Here is a 23952-nt window from a genome sequence, read left to right as displayed (position 1 = left end):
GAGGGACCGCACCCGGTTTGGTGGAGTGGAGTTGGGGACTACACAGGGGTTTTCCATTCCTTCGGGGTGGATCAGTCGACGTGGGGGACACCTCAGTCCTTTGCCTACGGTGGCTTGACCCCATGGTACGTGAGCCCGAGAGCCGGAGTAGGAGTGGATGCGGGGATTGGGTCATCGGGAGCAGGTATTTCTGGCGGTGGTGGCGATGATGAGGTGATGGTTGAGCAGCAGCAGCAGCAGGAGTGATACTCCTTGTCCTTATCTTGTTGATGGCAGTTGGTTTTAGATGTTAGTAGTGTTGTTAGACTTTAGTAGTTGTTTTCGTTGAGACTTGGTTTATGAACTTGTATTGTTGGCCATAAGGCCGGATTTGATATTTTGACCTTATTGCAGGATGTTGGGAATCGGGGAGTCATCCCGACTCGATTTTTTATGACGTCTATGTACATGTATGCTGGTTTATGACAAGTTGTATAGGGCAACTTGGCCTGTAGGTACTCGACAGAGTACCCCGTACTCTATCGAGTAGCTGCAGGGAAGAGGATAAAAGCATTCTGATCTGTGGGCTACTCGATCGAGTAGCCAAGACACTCGATCGAGTAGCATGGTACTCGATCGAGTACCGCTACATACTCGATCGAGTAGCACTGTTACAGGAGGTTTTCGAAAATTAAAAATGTTCAATTGTTTTATAATCGCAAGTTTGATGTTTAATGTAGTTATTAGTGCGTAGTAACACCTATGAACCGTTAATTTCATATGTTGGAAGTCAAGTTTCGGTTTTATATGCATATTTGTAACAATTAGTGAAGTCGTGACGGTTTCTTGTCGTTTTAATTTTACATATGCCATATTACCATTCATCCATTGAAGTTACATTTCTTCATAAGTTCGTGCATACGATTTTAACGTGCTTTGTCGATGGCGGCAAGTTATCCTGGTGGTTGTGTATGATTTATAATTTAACGAGTATATGCTTAGCGAGTAATGTCCATAATACATAATATGTTTATGTTTCTAATACATGCTATGAATCAAGTAATAAGTAATATGTGTTGTAATTTCGGTGGTGAACTTCGGGGACGAAGTTCCTTTTAGAGGGGAAGAGTAATGTCGCAAAATAAAAAGGCTGAATTTGATGTTATGTGGTTATACGTTTACAATGTTTTGTTGTGTTATGTTGTTACTCGTTACAATGTCTTGTTGTCGTTCTAGTACTTTGGTCACATTGCTTATATGAAGTGTAAGAGATTACTTTAGTTCATTGAAGTGAAAGTAATAATATATTTTAAAGGACCGTCATAAAGAGATAGTTGTGGTGCGATGGGTCGTAATAGAATGAATTAGTGAGTAACACAGTGGTGTTAGTTGTGCAGTATGAAGTTGATATGAGATATGTCTCGGGTTGATAGTTGTTATCGTATGATGGGTGATCGCTGTTGGTGTTGATTCGTACTGCGAGATTAATGTTTTATATACGATAGTTTGTAAGAGTAGAGGTATACATATAGAGTGACAATTGATGATGATAATGTTTGTATGATAGTTGCAAGATTCGATATATACATGTATGCATAGAGCGTTAGACGGTGATGATGATGACATGGGGGATGGTATTTCCGTGGAGTAATGATTTGAGCGGGAAGATGGGTGATGTCTTGTTATTTCCGTGTCTTGTGCGTGAGATAGGTGATTTGAACTTCGGGGACAGAGTTCTTTTAAGGGGGGAAGACTGTAATACCCGCCCTTTTAGGGACCCTTTGACCAGCGTTGACTGACCTTGGGAGTGGGAGTAGTCTTAGAAAGGCGTGCCCAAACCATCTTGGGTTGCGTGTTAAGAGTGGTACTCGATAGAGTAGAGGCTACTCGATCGAGTAGCTAGGTTACTCGATCGAGTAGGGGGCCACTCGATCGAGTATGTTGGGTACTCGATCGAGTACCGAGTTTTCAGCGAGGGTTTTATATCGCGTTTTTTTATTTCCGCAATTCATTTCCGCCACTTTCCTCCTATCCTTCAGTCGCCTCTTTCCCTTCCCTTCACCTTAAAACCTCCATGGAAGCCTTTTGAAGGTCCTTGTGCCTTAGGAGAGCGCCACTTGAGTCGGGTAGCGGTCTTTTGCCGAGTTTCTTCTTATAGGTATGTCATAATCATCATCCGTGTCCTTGTTCTTTACAGTTAGGGTTTGCTTGATAGTAATAGATAGTTGTATTGTGGTTATAGGCCTTGCTTGGTTGCTGGATATGTTGGTTGTCGGCATGGATTGGTTGCAGTTGCTTAAAGATAGGTTCGCCTACTCAGTTTCTGTAGATGGTCTAGTGTGTCGGTTGTTGTGGTTGTATTGTGAACGCTTAATATCGTAATTGTATTGTGACGGTTGTGATTGTGATTGTGTTTGGTTGTCTCTGGTTCTCGAGATGCGTTCTCGGCTTAGTGGGGTCACTTGCGGGAGTGGCTTCACGCCCTAGTTTCGCCTCCTGTGGAACCCGCCACAGGAGGGATGTGCACATTAATGGACAGGGTTATCGCTCGATATGATGAGCGGGGCTTTGGTGGGAACGGCTGCGGTCCCCTACTGGCAGGGTTGGTCCAGTGGACAGTCAGTGATAGAGGTTGGTTGGATTATTGTGAATACGTGTGGAATTGATAGTGTTGTGTTGTGTTGATAATCGTAGTTGATTTTGTTGTATCTTGTCTCAGTACTGACCTTGTGTGGTTGTTTTGTTTGTTATGTGTCTGCCGTGATCCCTTATGGTGAGCAGTCGGTCTTAGCAGGTGTTGATGTGGTTGATGGCTGGAGTCCGGGCAGGGATGAGTCTTCACGTGATTCGATAGTTATAGCGAGTAGTCTTTGTGTTGTATCTTTTATATCGTTAGTTGGTTTTAAATCACTTGTAAAGTACTTAATAGTTCTTTTATCGACATTTGATTATTACTATCCTCGGGCAACCGAGATGGTAACGCCCTTATATGCTAAGGAAGACCTAGTTAAGGCTCCTCTGAATATGGGGGTGTTACAGTACAACTATACGCATGACACACAAATTTCGGTGATGGCATCGCAACACCGTCACCACCCCCGCCGAACCGCAGTCTGAGGTAGATGCATCGCAACACGGTTACCTGAGTTCGCATCGTAACACAAACCCGTAACCTGAACAACTAATGCACATATACTCCTTGGGGGTGGGTCCCTCAAAGAAGTGATCTCAGGCGTAAGGTCGGTGTTCCAGAAACACCTCCTCACTAACTAGACCACTCTACCACCTCCAACAACACGGGACCAATACCACTAACACGAAATCCATACAACGAAGACAAGATCGACACAAGGCACAATAATTATACGTAATTAATGAAAATCGAGTGGGGAGAAGCCTACCTCATGGCAAGACTTCATGACCAACATGAAAAACCGCAACCCGACTTACTAGCTTATTATCTCCTACATAGGTCATACAATACTATTACAAAACATCTCATAATCTGTTATTATATAAGAACCCTTCCCTTAATTACCCATAACTATAATCATAACCTTAATTAATAAGATAACCCAAAACCCCAAAATCAAGGATTAGTCTAAACAAATGATGGAGAAAGGTGGAGGTTTGACTTACCATGGAAATAGGTGAAAGGTGGAGGGGAAGTTGGAGGCTTCACATCTTCAAGCTTGGTTGCCATGGAAGGGGGTTAAGGAGGATTCTAGAGAGAAGAGATAGACTTTCTGGTTTTTAGAGAGATTGAAAGAATGATTTAGGGTTTGGGTAAAAGAAATCTCGAATTATATAAGACGAGATCTGACACGCCACACTCGTCTGAGTGTCGGGACTACTCGGCCTATTGATATGCACTCGATCGATTATGGTGTGCACTCGATCGAGTGGGACCTACTCGGTCCACTACAGCTTCTATTCGGTCCACTATGCCCTCACTAGGTCTAGTATAGCTCAATTTAGGTCCACTTGATGGGTAGAGAAGTAGGGTGTCATAGTCTCTTATCACCAACAAAATTAATAACCCAATTTAGTAGTATAAATCGGGGTCGAACCACAAGGATGGAGGGGTTTCTACTTAGTTTAAATGCGAGTCTAGTCTAGTCGGAAAAACGAAATAAGTTGATTCAAATTTAAACTACTAGATTTAAACTAAAGCAAGCGATTGAGATGAAGTGTATACGATTGATTAAAAGACTAGGGCTTTTGGGTTCATCTAAATGGTTTAAGGGCAAACATGACGATTTAGGAGGTCAATGGCAAGGGTTTATCCTAGGTAGAATAATCCATGTCTTGACTTTCCTAAAGGTGACCCCTAACTTTCATTAAGCATCAACACTTCTCCTAAACATACAACAAGACCAACCATAAACTTTCATTCATAAGGGAATTAAGCAATAATAAAGAAAGGCATGTGCTTTCACTCACACAATTCATCAAACACCTTGTGTGCATGGATAAGAAGGATAAACAACTCACCAAAGACCCAAATAATAATCAACCAATCATACCCATTAATTCCATTTAGACTCCCCCTAAACGCTAGGAGGATTTCTACTCACACATATTCAAACGATTCATACAAATAAATGGAGAAAGACAAGTAATCAAAATAGAAGACATGGTATGAATTCCAACAATGATAAAAGACAACTTGAAATGTAAACAATTGATTAAACAAAGTAATTAAGTAGAGAAATGTACCAACAATAAGGAAAGATGGTTGCTTTGATTGAATTAATGAAGAAAATCCTTCAATATTTCCCAAATACAACCCAATAACCAAATGTAAACAATTGATAATAACTATTACTAAGCTAATTTTACGAAGTAGTTGATATTGATTAAGGAAAGATTAGTGCTTGATTAAGGAAAGATTGCTTAAATTAAAGGAAAGTTTTCACATCTAGGGTTGTGTGTACAATTGATTAGGGAAGGGGTATTTATAGTATTTCATTGGATTAGAGGAAATGAGGAAGTAAGGCCCATTTCTCGCAGCTGTTGCTTTGTGCCGCTGGACCGGCTATCGGTCTGCCTACCGGTAGCGCGCCCTTTGCAATTTGGAACTGAAATTTGGAAATTTAATTAGCGTGCGTGTTCTGCCGGTGGACCGGCTGCCGGCCTGCCGGCAGAACACACTCTTCTATACTCCAATTTCTTCCATGGTGCATCTTCTACCGGCTGACCAGCAAACGGTGCGTGCACCGGTAGCGAGACCAATCAATTCTTGCTTTTTTTCTTCTTCTTCTTTCTTCAGTTCAAGGGGTTGTTGTGCTCTGCCGGTGGGTCGGCTGCGGGCCTACCGACAGAGCATACTTATTCATATTTATCCTCTTTTCCTAGTGATAGCAGGTGGGGGTGTTCTGCCGGTGGCTGGACCGGCTGCCGATCTGCTGGCCGAACATACTTCTTCAGGTTTTTCCCTCCGTTTTTTCTCAAGCTAACACGAGTTAGCTTCTTCACTCGATCTTCATTCTGTCTTGCCTTTTCCGAGGCCAATCCCCTACAAAGGAGTACGGGGAGTCATAATATCGATATACATGAAATGAAGGGTAAAACACGAGTGATAGTGAGCTAGAAACGTGCTATAGAAGGAAAAATGCATGAGAAACGGGAAGTGAAAGGGTATAAACTAATCACATATCAAACCTCCCCACACTAAAGCATTACTCGTCCTCGATAAGAGAATGAACCATGCAAGACCCTTATTTATAGTATACTAATAATAGCCGATGGTAGGCAATTAACGGGCCTCCTCCGTCCCTTCAACTCACGTTGAAATGCAATGAGGTATGCACCTCAAGGCAAGGCAAGTGGGGGCTTGCGGAAAAATGCGATGCACTCATATGAAGCACATAGTCAAAGAATAGAATGTATCTAAACAAAATGGTCCACTTTCCTCATATAAGTGGCCGAGTTTCTCGCTTTCAAAAACGTGATTTTGGTCGGGAAATACCGTCTCAGAACTCCAACGGAGGTGCCAACTCCCTAAGGGTGGCGTCAAGTGACCAAGTGTGACCGCTAGGGCTCAAGAAACAAATTCAAGAGCTGGGAAAAAGGGAAATAGAGTTGGTTCATCAAGTCTACGGACGGACACAAGATTCAATCAAGGCCCATGACTAAGAGGACCTAGGTCAACGACATCCTCACAATTTCGCTCGTCACTCATTTAAAGACCGGGTGTTTTTGTACAACAAGTAGCCAAACACTCTCCTACTACGACTCATGAGGACGTGTCCGCAATCTAATGTGTAAAACAATCCTATGATTGAATGGGCTGCAAAATATGAGAAATGCACGCAGTATGAAATAAGGAATGCGTCAGGGCTAGGGATAAGGACAAAACGGGGTTGTTGCAAGCAACATTTGGACATGAGAGGCTCAAATCAAGAACGGTCCAACTACTATCTTTCCTCCTCTTATTGCAACACATGAGACATGTCTACACCATAACATAGCCTTGATTACCAAAACTATGCAAAAATTGCATAAACCCGACTCAAATTGGAAAAATCTTAGAACCCTTTAACAAACCTTACACTCGGCCCTTATTTGAATACAATGAATAACGTCTACACCCTAACAAAGAATTTGAAACTCAAACTCATGCAAAAATTGTGTAAACCCGATTCACTTGGAAAAACATCATAAGGCCAATTATTTTGCAACGGCTATTTCTTCCCCAAAATGATGAATAGGGGAGTTGCATGCTCTTTCTTCATTTCTAAAACAAACATCTACAATCACAAGCTAATTCTTTTTGAATTTTTTTCAAGACTTTTCAAATTTTCTATTTTGTTTTTCATTTCTTCATTTCTTTTCCCAAAACCTCTTATTTATTTACAATTGCCAAAATACCAATATTCCGACCCAAAAAGGGACCAAGACACCGCCTAGCTCACTAACTACCAACAACGACTCGTTCTTCATTAAGGAAGGTCGTTTATGGGATGTAGTTCATTTTGTGGTTATGCCAAATAAAAATAGCCTAAGACTCGAAAGGGGTGCATGCAAAAAGGGAACTAATATAAAGGGTCAAAATAAGGCTTATTTAGGCTATGTAAGGCTCAATTATTTGTAACAAATTCATTTCATAAAATGTGCATGAAAAAGAGAGCACCCCATGATCTAAGGATAGGATGACACACTTATGCGTCTAGACAAAACACGTCTCGCGAGGAGACCTACTCACAATCCTAAAATGGGGGTCGGGTATGAATGTACCGACCCCAAGGACGCTCTAATCCTCACCTTTGAGTAGATAAGTGGAGGCTTAGGCCTAGTCTACGGCCTTTGATCACACAAGGTAGTCAAGACTCAACGAACGGATTCCATTTCCTATGGCTAACCAAATGGTCACGGGCACGAGCCACAGGGAGGGAGAAGGCACAGTCGGAACATAATCATCCTAGGGGCATTTGACTCCCTTCCTAGACCATGTTCTTTCTTTAAAACCTTTATTTACTAACCGATGCAAAACTTGAATTTGAAAACATGTATATACAAGAACATATGCATGCCAAATTTGAACATAACAAGAATAGAAACATGCAACAAGTTGACTACACCTAACAGCACATCAATACCAACACACCAATCCAAAAGTTCCCAGAAGGAATATCCAAGGCATCAAAATTCCTATCCTCCTTCAAATATGCAAGATATATAAAGAAAGAATGGTAGAGGAGTAAGAAATTAGAACGAGTTTACCAAGCGGTCTTCTAGCTTCTCTTTGCCTCAAATGGTTGATGTATGCCAAAGGCTAGTCAACAAACACACATATATATACAATGCAATATTTTGTGATTTTTGAATTTTTTCGATTTTTGGGGATTTTCTTGAATTTTCTTAAATTTACAAGTATATAATGATACAAACAAATATGGACAATATTCACAAAGTGGATATTTCCCTCCCCACACTTGAAATTTACATTGTCCTCAATGGAACAAAGTACAGAGAGAGAATAGGGAAAATAAGCAACATATTTTTTGTGGCTTTTGTATTTTTTCGAAATTAAAGTATATGTTTTTTTGATATTGTGAATATTTGAAAATAAATAACATGTTTTTTGTATTTTAAATGATGAAATTTCCTCCCCACACTTATTTATTAACATATTTCCAATGGAAATAAATGTGTGGAGGAAATTTAAAAAAGGAAAGACATGTTTGTGGTATTTGTAATATTTGAAAAATAAGAACATATTTTTTTGTTTTGAATTTTTTTTGGAAAAGTAAGGAACATGTTTTTGTGTTTTTTTTGGGCCTCCTCCCCACACTTATTATTTACAACATCCAATGACGGATGAAGTGTGGTTAAGAGGCATTTTTATTCAAAATAAAAGACCCTTTTTTTTCGGTTTTTTCAAAATTAAATAACATGTTTTCGTGGAATTTTCAATTTTTTAATTTTTTTTTTGTGTTTTTTCAATAAGATGTGCAATGCATGAATTAATCTAAATGCAAGAAATAAATAACAATGCGACTAAACTATAAGAATGCGAACTACATGTGACGATTTGTACAAGAAATGAAATCTAATGCAAAGTATATAAATGCATCTAATATGAAATGACTAATCTACATATGATACAAGTATACTAAATGCACACGAAAATGAAATATGAATGAGAGTTTGGATATAAGGGAGAACATACTCGTCATTTGGATTGACTCGGGAGCAAAGTGGGCCATAAACTCGGTCCTCAAGACTCGGAAACCATGTCATCATCATCCTCTCCGGTTCCAAACTCGGAGTCTTAAATCAAATCATCGGGTTTGAAGGTTTGGTCATCTCCACTACCGCCGGTACCCAAAAGACCTCTCGTGAAGTCTCCACTCATCATCATCACTCCACCATCATCTCCCGTAGAAGGATCACCCATGAATGCACCACCGGACCCCAAACCTCCTACATCACTAGCAAAGTAAGGGCGGATGCCCCCCACCCAATGGGCGTCATGCCCCTCCGGTCGCTGCTCAGGCCTAGGAGGGGAAATAGGGGCGGAGAAATAGTCCGGTTGGAGGTTGAAACCCCCGTGAACCATCTTCCCGTCCATGCTCTGGTATTTTCCGTCGGGCCATGAAAAGTATGATTGGTGCGGGGCATCATAGGTGACGTATTCCCGCCTATAAAAGTCATCGTAGATGGGGTAGGAGCCGGTGGACTGGTCGTAGTAAATGCGGTCCAACTTCCGCCCCAACACGTCTCCCTCACTGGTGGCCTTAGACGTGGAAATGTCCATCCTCTCCATCCACTCGGTAAGGGCAGGTGGTAAGGGAGGGTAAGAAGGTTGACTTGAGGAAGACCCCTCACCGGGTTGGAATTGCCACGGTGGGGGTTGGTGAGGCTGCGGCATAGATTAATGGAGCGTGGAAGCGGTCGCCGCTCGACTATCCCTCGAATACACACGAGGAGGATTAATTGGAGGTTGGTCGGGTGTTACCTCCGCATCAATCGGGAGGAGATAATAAACCTTGTCTTGCTCAATTTTAATTGCGGAAGCATTAGGGAGTGGGATAGAATTACGATGATTTATTTGCCAATAATCCCGCCCGTCAAGAGGAATAAACTTAAGCCACTCAAGCTTAGTAGTCATGTATTATTTGGTCAAAAATGTGTCCCCGGGCACCCAATTCATAGTGGAAAAATCCACCGGACGGTCCAATGATCGAGCAATGCGGCGATGATGCCACCCACATGAATTGGTACTTTTTATCCTGGAGAATTGGCAATCTTGGACAAGTGACAAGCAAGATGGTGAGCCACATTTATCTTATAGGCGGTGGGTTTAGTAAATAATTAGTACCCCAAAATTTCAAGTTCATTCGTCCTAAAGACCCACGGCTCATCCACCGCAAGAAGAGTACACCCCATGAACCTATGCCAAACCGGAATGATGGGGTTGTGGCAAGAAGTGGCGGCCCATTTGACCCCCACGACATCTTCAAGACCGGAAATAGCCTTCCAAACCCGGGAATGGTGAATTGTAGTAGGTGGGTTGTGGGATGCGGCATTTTCCAAACAAAAAATCGTAGCTAACCGGCCCAAGGTAATGGTGTGATCCCGGTTCATAAGGCGAAAACTAAGCATAGCCACCATACCTGTTTGACGTTGTTTATGGATACTCAAACTACTAAGAAATTCCCATATAATCCTAGGGTAAGTATATTCATGCATATGAAACATCCTTCGCATCCCGACACCGGTAAATAAAGCCTCCGTCTCCCAAGCTAACCCAAGTGACGATAAAGACGGATGGTGCAAAAAAATTTTGTCGGGGTAAGGGGATGTCTCTTGAGAAGAATGAACTTACCTTTTTGGGTTTGGGTAGCAAATTCCACAGTGGGAAAGTCCAGGTCGGGGTTTGTATCGGTGTCCGCGCACGCGATGAGTTCCGCTTGTGCCCTAGCTATGTCACCCCGAGTTCTCCTTTCCCCCATTTGTGAAGATTAGTGAAGGTTTGGTGAAGATTGGTTGAGTTTTGATTGATTTTGGGTGAATATTGGTTGACTTTGGGTGAGATTGGTGTGGAAATGAAGGAGAAATGAATGAGAGCTGAAGAGGGAATGGTGCGTAGAAATGAATTGATTTGGTGATTGTCGTGTTTTTAATTGGGATCTGATTGCGCGTTGTGCCCGTTTGTAGACCGGCAGCCGGTCTGCCGGCTGAACACACCCCTCTTTTTTCATTTTATCGAATTTTTTTCAATTTTCAAATGGTCTCGCTACCGGTAGACGGACCGGCTGCCGGTCCACCGGTAGAACACACCACAAACTCAATTCTAAACTCTTTGACCGTTGACCTGTGTGTCTTACCAGTGAGCCGGCTATCGGCCTACCGGCAGAACACACCTCCACTCACTTCTATACTCTTTTCGAAAAACAACTCAACTCTTGATGTGTGTCCTACCGGTGAGCCGGCTGCCGGCCTACCGGCAGAACACACCCTTTGGTCTGCTTTCTTCACTTTTCCACGATAAAGTCAAATGTATTGTTCTCCCTGCCGGTGAGCCGGCTGCCGGCCTACCGGCAGAACACACCCCGAGGTTCAATTTCTCAATATTTCTTCAAAATTAATTTGTGCTCGCTACCGGTAGGGGCACCGGATGCCGGCCTACCGGCAGAGCATACACCTCAGCTCAATTTCATCAATTTTCCAACTTGTTCAAGTTTTTACGATCTTGAAAATTGAACTTTTCATTTGGCGTCGGGAATCGTGTTTTCCACTATTAAGCCGATGCATCATGTTGGGATTTCGGGCCGAAAGAAATTTAAACTTGTTTCCCTCAATAGTGAGCTCCGTCACCAATCCAAAATCGACAAAAGATGTTCCCCAAGTCTCTCATTAACTACCTAAATGCATGCTATATACAAGTGGTGGTTCTTGTGGAACTCCACCAAACCAAATCATTGTTCAAGATTTTCAACTTGTCTCCCCCTCGGGAAGGGGTTCCCCGAGGTAGAGCACTTCAACCGGACCTTTGTTGTCACCATCATAATAATGCTTGACTCGTTGACCATTGACCCTAAAGGTTCCACCTTCCTCACTCCAAAATTCAAAGGGACCGTAAGGAAATATTTGCATCACCTTGAAGGTTCCCGACCACCTTGATTTAAGCTTGCTCGGGAACACCTTAACTTTGGAGTTGAAAAGGAGAACAAGGTCTCCCACACTTATATCTTTCTTCATGATCTTGGCATCATGCCATTTCTTGGTTTGGTCTTGTAAATTTTGGAGCTCTCATAAGCCTCCAACCTCAATTCTTCAAGCTCATTCATTTGGAGAAATCGCACCTCTCCGGCGGCATCAAAGTCAAAGTTCATTTCTTTGAGGGCCCACCAAGCCTTGTGTTCTAGCTCAACGGGCAAATGACAAGCTTTCCCGTACACAAGCTTGTAGGGTGTGGTGCCAAGGGGTGTCTTGTATGCGGTTCTCAATGCCCATAACACATCCGGAAGCTTTTGTGACCAATCCTTCCGGCTCTTGTTTGTCACTTTCTCCAATACGGCCTTGATTTGGCGGTTAGAAACCTCCACTTGCCCACTAGTTTGAGGGTGGTATCAAGGGTGGTTTTATGCCGCACTCCATGTGATTCAAGTAGAGCTTTGAAAGTACATTTGTGGAAGTGGGATCCTCCATCACTTATAACCACTCTTGGTGTCCCGAACCTTGGAAAAATTGTCCCCTTGAAAAGTTTTATCACAACCTTGCTATCATTTGTGGGAGAAGCCACCGCTTCAATCCATTTGGACACGTAGTCCACCGCCACCAAGATGTATTCATTCCCACAAGAGTTGGGAAACGGTCCCATGAGGTCTACGCCCCAACAATCAAAGAGCTCAATCTCCAATGTGTTGGTTAGAGGCATCTCATTCCATTTTCCAATATTCCCAACCCTTTGGCATGCATCACACGATTTCACCAAGTAATGGATGTTATTAAACATGGAGGCCAATAGAATCCCCCTTGGAGGATCTTTGCAATAGTTCTTGAGGTTGCCAAATGTCCCCCATAAGCGGATTTGTGAACTCGGTCAACAATCTCTAAACCCTCCTCTCTAAAAACACATCTTCGTAACATTCCATCCCCACACTTGCGAAATAAAGTGGGGGTCATTTCAAAAGTACCTATTTGCATCATGTCTCAATTTTCTCCTTTCCCTTGGTTCCATCTCATCCGGTATGAATCCATTCACAAGGTAATTCGCAAAATCCGCAAACCAAGGAGGCTTGGTGCTAACTTCCATTAGGCTATCTTCCCTTAGCCATTAATTGATTGGTGCACTATTATCTTGAATCCCATGGTTTTCAATGGTCAATCTTGATAGGTGGTCGGCAACAACATTTTCCGACCCGACCTTATCCTTAATCTCCAAATCTAACTCTTGGAGTAGTAAAACCCATCTCAAGAGTCGAGGCTTTGCATCTTTCTTCACCATTAGTTGTCTTAAGGTAGTGTGATCGGAGTAAACCACCACCTTAGAGCCAACTAGATATTGTCGAAACTTTTCAACGACATGCACAATGGCCAACATCTCCTTTTCGGTTGTTGAATAGTTGCATTGCGTTTGGTTAAGGGTCTTGCTATTGTAGTAGATGACATGATTTTTCTTGTCAACAACTTGGCCTAATACCGAGCCCACCGCAAAATCCGACGCATCGCATGTGACACCCCTCGATGAGGCATCAAAATAACTATTCATTTTAAGCGGAAAATACGGGATTTTTAAAACCCTTAAAAGTTTAAAGCGACAAAACCTCCATAAGTGCTCAAACGGAAATGAAAAGTAAAGTAATTAAGTTTTACAATTAAAAACGAAGCGCGTTGAGGAAAATATATCCCACGAATAACTATAAGTCTAAAGATGGGTGAGTCTAAGAAAACGATAACTAAGGTCCAAGGGTCAACGTTCTCGCTAGCTCACACGTCTTCCCCATAATCTGCATCACAAACCTGTCATTCATGTAAACATGAACGCCACAGTGTGTGGGGAGTAACTCAGGGTTCTCCCGGCCACAATATGTCAAAATACAAGTAAGCAAGAACTTAATTAAACATATTGATCATACATCATACTTGAATAATAATGAACAAGGGAGTATAACGATAATCTTAAAGAGATAGGCATATTGTATTCGTAATGAGATAGGCATGGTACATTATATTAAGCATGCATTCAAGGGAACAAAACATGGATATGAGATTAGGCATCGGATCATATGATGAAGGTAAATAACAGATCAATTAAATAGAAAATACATGGATGGAAACCATAGCCATTACTTTGAAAACCTCTTAACAACCATAGCACGGGACGTGGCTACTAATGTCGTATTCATACTTACGGCTTGCATCTCACCATAAGAACGGATGGGAACATCAATCTCGACGATCATATCGCAACTAGGGGCTTGCATCTCACCACTAGTATCCGATAGGACCAAGACTCTCACAAACAATCATATAAGACGTGAACTCTCGTATATAAGGACACGCCAATGACCATAATCAAGCAAGACATTTACGTAGTATGGACTCACAAGACAAACCTCTAGACTCCAACCTCCTGGTAGGACGACGATCATAATACGGTCCTAGTCTAAACCTGGCTAGACTCTCGGGATGGGCGACACCCGATTCGACATGCGGTGACCTATCCGCATCCAAAACTCGATCCATGACACCTAACCGTGCCCCAAGGTCGAGTAACCCCAAATTGGAACCATGGTACCTAACCGTACCCCAAGGTCCGAAGAGGCGGAAGGATAACCCAACTCGGAAACAATGGCACCTAACCGTGACCCAAGGTCCGCACGGGTAAATAAATAAGGAATGTCAAGTCGTCACACAATGTAAACCGTCACACTTGGGTCACAAATACGAGTAACAATAGTTTGCATGGTTATAACGTTAATAAGCCTTAAATTAACCAATTACCAATAAGGAAGAAGATACATGCATAAACCATTGATTATTAGAGGTTACAAGTGAAAGGGACATACAGGGGGCTCCCAGTAGGGAGGGTACCGCGGCGGCGGACCCGGCTGGGCAACATGCGATAATGCAGAAATTGATAAGAACTTACAGTGCTCTCCCAGCCGGTTGGGGGATCGGCCGCCGGGCCACCGGCTGGGAACACATGCCAAAGCACAAAAGTCGCAAAAACATACAGGGGACTCCCAGCCGGGTGGAGAACCGGCTGTCGGTCGACCGGCTGGGAACACAGGCTTTAAAGAGACTCGTCAAAACTTACAGGGAGCTCCCAGTCGGGTGAAGCACCGGCGGCCGGTCGACCGGCTGGTACAACACAGTGCACGAATTCATCAAAAATAACTCCCAAACACTTTGAAACAAACCAAAATCGTTTCACCGCAATTATTTACGTATCCTAGCATGATTCTAACTCGGAAAAACAACATACTTGAGACGATTGATCGGAGCCATTTAGTTCACAAATTAAGCAATTGTGGTCGTTGGTCAATGGTCGATACAAAACACAATTTATACTTCACAAACAACTCTACAAATTAGTAAAGAGGCAAGTAAAGGTCGGATCCCAAGGGACGGGTATTGAAAACGAAGATTTCTATTGCTACTAGCGGTGTCAAGGGGTGTCACAAGTTGGGTTGATGTAGAAGGTTACTAAACTAAAATAGCAATGAAAATAAACTAACAAGGTAAATAGAATAAGGGTGTAAACAATTGATTAAAAGCACTAGGGTGTCATGGGTTCATAGGGGATTCATGGGATATGATCATACAAACATGTTCTCAAATTATAAGCAAGCAATTATTGTTGTGATGGATTGAGTTGGGTTATATCTTACAATCCTAGGAAAGTTTGGGTCCCGGAGCCGAATCTCTTGGATTGTACAACACCTACAAGTCGACTTAATCTTCCCTACTTAACACATGCATGGTCTAACAAGACTCGAGTTGGGTTATGTCTTACAAGTCAAGTTGAAGAGATAGTAGATGATAATAAATGCAAGGATTCATAGGCTTAGCATTTCATCAAACATAACATGTGCATGTATTAAGATCAAAACAAGCAAGCAAATAAGATATGAAAGCATATTGATTTAAGCATGAATCATCCCCATGTTGGTTTCCCCTAATCACCCATTAAACCCTAGCTAAGAGACTACTCACTCATTATCATATTGATCATGCTAGAAAGGTTGTCAATCATACTAACATAATGAAACATGATGAATAAATGAAAGTAATTAGCAATAATTAAAAAGGGATTAAGAGATTATACCTACTAATGATTCCAATAATAAAGCAAGAATAATAGAAGTACTTGAATCCTAGATTGAGAGGTTGTCAATCTCCCAATAATAACCCAAATAATCTTCAATTACCCAAAATAAAGTAAGAACAAAAGAGAGATTAAGGAACTAAAACTTGGATTAAAACTTGATTAATACTTGATTACAATATTGAAGAGAGATTTGATTGATATTAACTACTCTAATTATTTATTAGAAGAACATGCTCCTCTAATTAGACTAATGGGGTATTTATAGTGAAAATTAGGGAGGATGCATTAGGGTTAACTAAGGGCTAAACTAGTAATTACACTTTTTAAGTTGAGCAAGGAGACTCCGGTATTCAATGAGAGAAGGGCGTCTCCATTTTGTAACTTGAAGGACGAAACCATCTTTGTCTTTGTGATCCGAGCGGATGGAGGTCGAGACGGACGGATGGGGCATGGACGATCCGAGCGGATCAAGGCGAAGACGCTCGGATTGGGCCTGGGGATCCGGCGGATCCTGGGTAAGGACGCTCGGATTGAGCTGGGCGGACGGACGGATCGTGGATGATCCGTTCGGATTCTTCTACAGCGTCATTCCTTCTTCTTTTCTTCCCTTTTCTTCATAGAATCCTTGGGGATTTCCTTGGGGACTCAAGGATCCTTTCTCAACATTGATCTTCTACTTAGCTATGTACAAAGGCCTTCTAGTCTTGTCTCTCCTTGATGCTTGGTCATTGAATACGATCCATTTAGCCTCGTTTTGCCATGAAAATGCAAGATTCTTACTCCTTTCCTACCAAGGGATCAAAATCTCAAAGAATATGCAAAACAAAGAACTAAAGATAAGAAATGACCCAAATAAGCACTAAAAAGCATGGAAACAATGGTAATTCGGGGCTAAATATGCGCCAATTATGGTCGCATCAAATATCCCCAAACCGAACCTTTGCTCGTCCCGAGTAAAGAGGTGACAAAGACTAGGACCAATACTAACCTAACCTAATAATAATAGCCGATATGAGACAATTAGCGGGTCTCACTCCGCCCCTTCAACTCACAACAAGACAACCATGAGGTAGGATGCCTTCTTGCAAGGCAAGGTGGGTCTTGCCAAAATGGCGACACATCCAAACATTAAGCACATAAAAACAAGTAATGGATGCATCAACAAAAGAATAGCCACTCCCTCATCAAGTGGCGGGGGCACTAAAGAGGAACAAATTTAAGAGCATGTAATCCTTCACAAATACTAGTTCAACAAATTACTAAGTCTAAGAGGATGGCACTAAATCACCTCCAAATGGTGTTAAACTAGACTACTTTCGTCCTCAATTTCCAAATGCTTTCGTCAAGAGCGATCGGATGGTGGTGGAATGATGATCCCTATGATGCTAGTGGCATATGACATGACAAGTCTCGAATTCTCTACAAAAGTAAAGGTCATGGATCGTCCCAAGCTCGACCAAGTGGCTTGACAAAAGGCTTTTTGGGAATGAAATGCTCAAATCTTTATTCTTAATGGTTGGATATGACTTAGTATTTCAAAATTGTCCTCATTTCACTTTCACATTTCAAAAATTTAAGATGGGGTTTGTCCCTTCCGGGCTAGTGTCCTTTGCTTTCGCCAATCGCTTATTAGGCAACCGGTTAACCTCTAGACAATAGCTTTTCGGGGTGAAGTCACTCTGTCTGCTGGGGCGGCCGAATTCACAACCGTATGGGGGCCCAATTCAATGGATCCCACACCAAAGCACATCGAAGTGGTAAACCTCCATCAAAACAACTTAAAAATTCTCAACATTCAACAATTCATAACGCTTGAGGTTTCCTTGGCATTACATTACTTCCACATGACAAAATTTGTTTGAGATGAGCACTTCAAGCTTATTGATAGAAAATATTTTTGGGTTGCCTTACCACAAGGTCAAACAAGGTCACCTAGACAAGTTAACCAAGTCCATATCGCATCACGGGGTTGGATAGGTGACTCACATGCAAACTCTTGACTAGGCCTTGGGTCATGGGTCAAAAGACACTAGTATGACACTATCTAGGGTGTTTTACAACCATTCTAGTAGGCAAAGTCTTGAGTTGAACAAGTATTTATAATGGCTTAGTTGCTCTTGTCAAAGTTCCAAAATAGGCATCTTTTCAAAACATTTCTAACATGCAACTACATGCCATGATGCAACTAATATAAACATCCTAATGCAAGTGATTCTACCAACTAGCATGACATACTAAACTAAATGCAAGTCCTAAGTTCACATTGTTTTTACCGCATCAATCAAAATAAAGCCACATAGTCATTAACATAAAGAGGAAAAAGGAGATTGGAAAGATCATACCATGCGGTCTTCAATATCCTCATGTCTCGGATGTGGCGTAGTCAATCAATGTGAACAAGGATGAACAAACACAATATATACAAGACAATATATACAAAGGAAATGAACTTGTTTTTGGTTTTTTCTTTCAATTTTCAAATTTTTATGATTTTTGAAATTTTTCAATTTTTATGGTTTTTGAATAAAAGTTAAGTGTTAGAATTCCCATCCCCACACTAATATGGGCATTGTCCTCAATGGCCAAAATGATGGAAATTATGCAAGAGTGATGCATGATTTTCTATATTAAATGCAATTCTACACTAAACTACACTACATGATGCATGTTGTTTTGTTATGACGGAGAGGATAATTTAGATTACCTCCCGTTGCGTATGCATCAACTTCCCCAAACCAAGCAAGACACTATTGCTAATGTCAAAGCATGGGGGAGTTCGTGCACATGCTATGCTATGCATGAGACTAGATTGTCATTTTGGATTTTCAAAAATGGGAACAAAAAAGAACACCTCAAAGGAACCGAGGTGTGAGTCCTTTGATGTTGCTAGGACTAAACTAACCAATGATCAAAATGAGAATAAAATACAAAGAGATATAGACAAACCGTGGGAGAGTAGGAATCTCCAAGGCTAGTCTTCCATCATACTACTATCATCACCACTTCCCTCATGAGAAGTGGTCTCATTGCCACTTTCCTTGGCACTTTCTTCATTGCTTTCCTCATCATCATCTTCACCATCTTTGGTGATTTTGTTGAGGGTTTTTGTGTTTGAGATGGAGAGGATGAGGGTTTTGGTGTTATGGGTAGTGTTTATGAATGAATGAATGAATGAATGAAGGTGGGGGGGGGGTATTTAAAGAAACGAAAATCTCGAAGATGCAGGCACGATCCGTGCGGATTAGGCGCAATCCGCTCGGATTTTCAAGCTTCAAATTTTAAAAATCCCGCCTAAAGACGGGCGTCTCCTGGGGAAATCCGCTCGGATTTTTATTGAGGGACGGGCGTCTCTTGGGAAATCCGGACGGATTCTCATCCAGAGATTTTTCTTGTTTTTCTTGACTTCAAGACGGGCGGATTTTACCGAGAGACGGACGGATTACGGGAGACGGCGTCTTTCCGAGAAATCCGCTCGGATTCCTTAACGACAGAATTCTTCACTTTTTGCACAGCCCAAGACGGGCGTCTTCTCGAGCTGGACGCTCGGATCCTCTGCAGACGGGCGGATTTTCCAAAATCCGCTCGGATTCTTCCTTGATTACACGGATCCTTGCGCAAACCCTTTCCTTAACATTCTTTCTTTCTTTCTTTCTTTTCTTGTGTTCTTCATTGTGGGGGCACTACTAAGGCGTGAATAGCCTAGGCAATTGCCATCCCCACACTAAGGTAAATCACTACACATCAATTAAAATCATTAGTCCCTCCCTCACTTCTCTCTTTTCATGACAATTATTTTGATCAAGGTAAATAAAATCCAAAAATGACAAAAATGCAATGCAAAAATTAAATGTAAGTTAGGGAGTTAGAAATATTTACAAGTGGTGGTTTAGGGAGGACTCCACCAAACTCTCATTCTTGATGAGATGTCAAGGAGGCATGTTCAAGGTGTTGTTGATGTTGCTCAACACCTCGAAGAAGTAATTAAAAGCTTGTTCATTGTTGTGGTAGAGGTCCTCAATAGACCGTGGCCCTTGTTGTTGATCATGATCGATGGCATGCCCAATGTAGGGATTAAAGATCCCTTCAAATTCGTCGTCCCAAAGACCACAAACTTCATTGAGTTGATCATTGAAAATCTCTTGCTTGGATGGAGACAACTCTCCCAAATTCTTCTTTTGGCTAATGAGGCCATCTTCTTCTTCCTTGGTTGATTTTGATGAGCTTTGCAAGCTCTTCTTGTCACAATTCACTTGCTCTTTGAATGGAGCATCTTCAACTTTCTTCCTCCATTGGAGTTCCGATCTCTTCTTTTCATCTTTCCGGCTATAGTGATCAATCATGAAACATGGCTCATGCAAACGAGGAGCTCTCATGGTCTTGTCAAGATTAAAAGTTATGCTTTCATCTCCCACTTCTAGAGTGAGCTCTCCATGCTTCACATCAATCACCGCACCCGCGGTGTGTAGGAAAGGTCTTCCTAAGATGATTGGAATGTTGGAATCTTCCTCCATATCAACAATGACAAAGTCCACCGGGATGAAAAACTTCCCTATTCGCACGGGGACATCTTCCCATATCCCTAGCGGTGTCTTCGTCGATCTATCGGCCATTTGAAGAGTGATATTGGTGCACTTAAGCTCTCCCATTCCCAACCTTTTACTTACCGAGTACGGCATGACACTCACACTAGCCCCTAGATCACATAAGGCTTTGTTGATTGTTGTGTCGCCAATGGTACACGGTATTGAGAAGCTTCCCGGATCCTTTAACTTTGGAGGTGAACTCCCTTGAAGTATGGCACTACTCACCTTGGTGAAGGCGATAGTCTCAAGTTTCCGGATCGACTTCTTCTTTGTGAGAATATCCTTCATGTATTTCGCATAGGCCGGAACGTGATTGATTAATTCCGTAAAAGGAATTGAGACTTCTAAGTTCTTCACAATTTCCATGAACTTTCCAAGTTGATCATCAAATTTGGGCTTGGCTTGACGACTTGGAAAAGGAAGTCTAATCACAATGGGCTCCTTTTCTTTGGCTTTGTCTTCATTTTTCTTTGAATTTTCTTCTTTTGATGATTCCCCTTCTTTGGGACTTTGCACCACAACTTCATTCTCACTAGCTCTCACAACTTCATCCTCAACTTGCTCCTTCGGTGCTTCATATCTTGTACCACTTCTCAAGTGAATGGCACTAACCGTTTCATGTCTAGGGGATTACCTTGAGGTGGTAATTGCCCCTTTTGTCTTTGTGAGCTTGAAGATGCTAGTTGGGTCAATTGTGTTTCCAACATCTTGGTGTGAGCTAGAATGTTGTTGATGGTGGTATCCTTTGCTTGGCTATCTTTTTGCATTTGAGTGAAAAATTCTTGTTGATTTTTTTGCATTTGAAGGACCGCTTTTTGGACATCAAAACTTTGGTCATTTTGGTGGTTGTATGGATTTTGATTTTGATAACCTTGGTTTTGATTGAAAAAGGGTCTTTGATTTTGATTTCTCATGGGTGGTGGAGTGTATGTTGGTTGAGGGTTTTGAACATTTTGGCTTTTGTATGAGAGATTTGGATGGAACTTGGTGTTTTCATTGTAAAAATTTGAATAAGGGGTACCGCTTTTGTAAGCTTGGAAAGCATTGACTTGCTCGGTTGTTCCCCTACATTCACTTGAGTCGTGACCTAAGGTTCCACAATTCTCACATATCCCGCTTGGGATTGATGAGGATGCCGTCAAGGTATTGACATGATGCTTTGATGATTTTGAGCTTTCCTCAAGTCTAGCCATAGCTTGTTCAAACTTCAAGTTGATAGTGTCAATGTGAGCACTAAGTTGAGCACCCAATTGAGTAACGGTGTCCACTTCATACTTTCCTCTAGTAGCCTTGCGAGGCCTACTATATTGCGAATTATGAACCGCCATTTCCTCAATCTTGTTCCATGTTTGATTGTCATCAACTTCGGTGAACATTCCATTTGATCCCATATTGAGAATGTTCCTTGAATCTTCATATAAACCATTCCAAAATTGTTGCACTAAAAACCATTCGCTAAGTCCATGGTGAGGACATGAGCGACAAATACCTTTGAACCGCTCCCAAGCTTCATACAAAGATTCTTCATCCCTTTGCTTAAAACCCGTAATTTGAGCTCTTAGCATATTAGTCTTTTCCGGTGGGTAGAATTTTTTGTAGAAAGCGAGAGCTAACTTCTTCCAAGAATCTATTCCAAGGGTGGCCTTATCAAGGCCCTTCAACCATTGCTTTGCGGTGCCGATTAACGAAAAAGGAAATAAGACCCATCTAATTTGGTCTTGAGTCACGCCCGTTTGAGAGATAGCTTCACAATAATCACAAAATGTTTCCATATGAGAATGAGGGTCCTCACTTGGCATGCCCCCGAATTGGCTCCTCTCAACTAGTTGGATGAAGGCGGACTTGGCAATAAAGTTTCCGGTAAGATGTTGTGGGGTAGGAGTACCGTTTGGTAGATCCTCCTCGGTGGGTATAGAGTGTGACGAGAATTTAGGCATTGTAGGTGGATTTTGTGTGGTATTGTTTAATGGGTTATCTTCTCCTTCTATTGCGAAAGGATTGACAAACTCACTTGTGGGTTGGACAACTTCACCAACACCTCCCAAATTCCTCCTAACAAGTCTCCTATTATTCGTCAAGGTTCTTTCGATTTCACGGTCAAAAGGTAACAAATCTCTTTGTAACCTTCTAGACATGCAAAATATCAAACAACTAGAAAACAATTAGAACAAACCTTGAGGAGTTTTACTTCCCCAAGGTGAAAAAGACACAACTAAAAATAACAAAAGAAATCTTAAATCAATTAAACACCGTCCCGACAACGGCGCCATTTTTGATCGGAGCCATTTAGTTCACAAATTAAGCAATTGTGGTCGTTGGTCAATGGTCGATACAAAACACAATTTATACTTCACAAACAACTCTACAAATTAGTAAAGAGGCAAGTAAAGGTCGGATCCCAAGGGACGGGTATTGAAAACGAAGATTTCTATTGCTACTAGCGGTGTCAAGGGGTGTCACAAGTTGGGTTGATGTAGAAGGTTACTAAACTAAAATAGCAATGAAAATAAACTAACAAGGTAAATAGAATAAGGGTGTAAACAATTGATTAAAAGCACTAGGGTGTCATGGGTTCATAGGGGATTCATGGGATATGATCATACAAACATGTTCTCAAATTATAAGCAAGCAATTATTGTTGTGATGGATTGAGTTGGGTTATATCTTACAATCCTAGGAAAGTTTGGGTCCCGGGGCCGAATCTCTTGGATTGTACAACACCTACAAGTCGACTTAATCTTCCCTACTTAACACATGCATGGTCTAACAAGACTCGAGTTGGGTTATGTCTTACAAGTCAAGTTGAAGAGATAGTAGATGATAATAAATGCAAGGATTCATAGGCTTAGCATTTCATCAAACATAACATGTGCATGTATTAAGATCAAAACAAGCAAGCAAATAAGATATGAAAGCATATTGATTTAAGCATGAATCATTCCCCATGTTGGTTTCCCTAATCACCCATTAAACCCTAGCTAAGAGACTACTCACTCATTATCATATTGATCATGCTAGAAAGGTTGTCAATCATACTAACATAATGAAACATGATGAATAAATGAAAGTAATTAGCAATAATTAAAAAGGGATTAAGAGATTATACCTACTAATGATTCCAATAATAAAGCAAGAATAATAGAAGTACTTGAATCCTAGATTGAGAGGTTGTCAATCTCCCAATAATAACCCAAATAATCTTCAATTACCCAAAATAAAGTAAGAACAAGAGAGAGATTAAGGAACTAAAACTTGGATTAAAACTTGATTAATACTTGATTACAATATTGAAGAGAGATTTGATTGATATTAACTACTCTAATTATTTATTAGAAGAACATGCTCCTCTAATTAGACTAATGGGGTATTTATAGTGAAAATTAGGGAGGATGCATTAGGGTTAACTAAGGGCTAAACTAGTAATTACACTTTTTAAGTTGAGCAAGGAGACTCCGGTATTCAATGAGAGAAGGGCGTCTCCATTTTGTAACTTGAAGGACGAAACCATCTTGTCTTTGTGATCCGAGCGGATGGAGGTCGAGACGGACGGATGGGGCATGGACGATCCGAGCGGATCAAGCGAGAAGACGCTCGGATTGGGCC

The 23952-nt window shown here is 41.5% G+C and overlaps 1 non-coding gene across 1 annotated transcript; it reads left to right on the top strand.

Annotated features, from left to right (window-relative positions):
• Positions 1-21807: 21807 nt before the first annotated feature.
• On the top strand, positions 21808-21914 carry LOC141654248 (small nucleolar RNA R71). The gene has a single exon (XR_012547810.1). It is a non-coding gene; the product is annotated as a small nucleolar RNA R71 (small nucleolar RNA).
• Positions 21915-23952: the final 2038 nt, after the last annotated feature.

This window comes from Silene latifolia, chromosome 4, assembly GCF_048544455.1.
Source record: "Silene latifolia isolate original U9 population chromosome 4, ASM4854445v1, whole genome shotgun sequence".
Classification (NCBI taxonomy): domain Eukaryota; kingdom Viridiplantae; phylum Streptophyta; class Magnoliopsida; order Caryophyllales; family Caryophyllaceae; genus Silene; species Silene latifolia.
The sequence above is the reverse complement of the archived record's forward strand: the minus strand, read 5'-3'. Positions and strand labels throughout refer to the sequence as shown.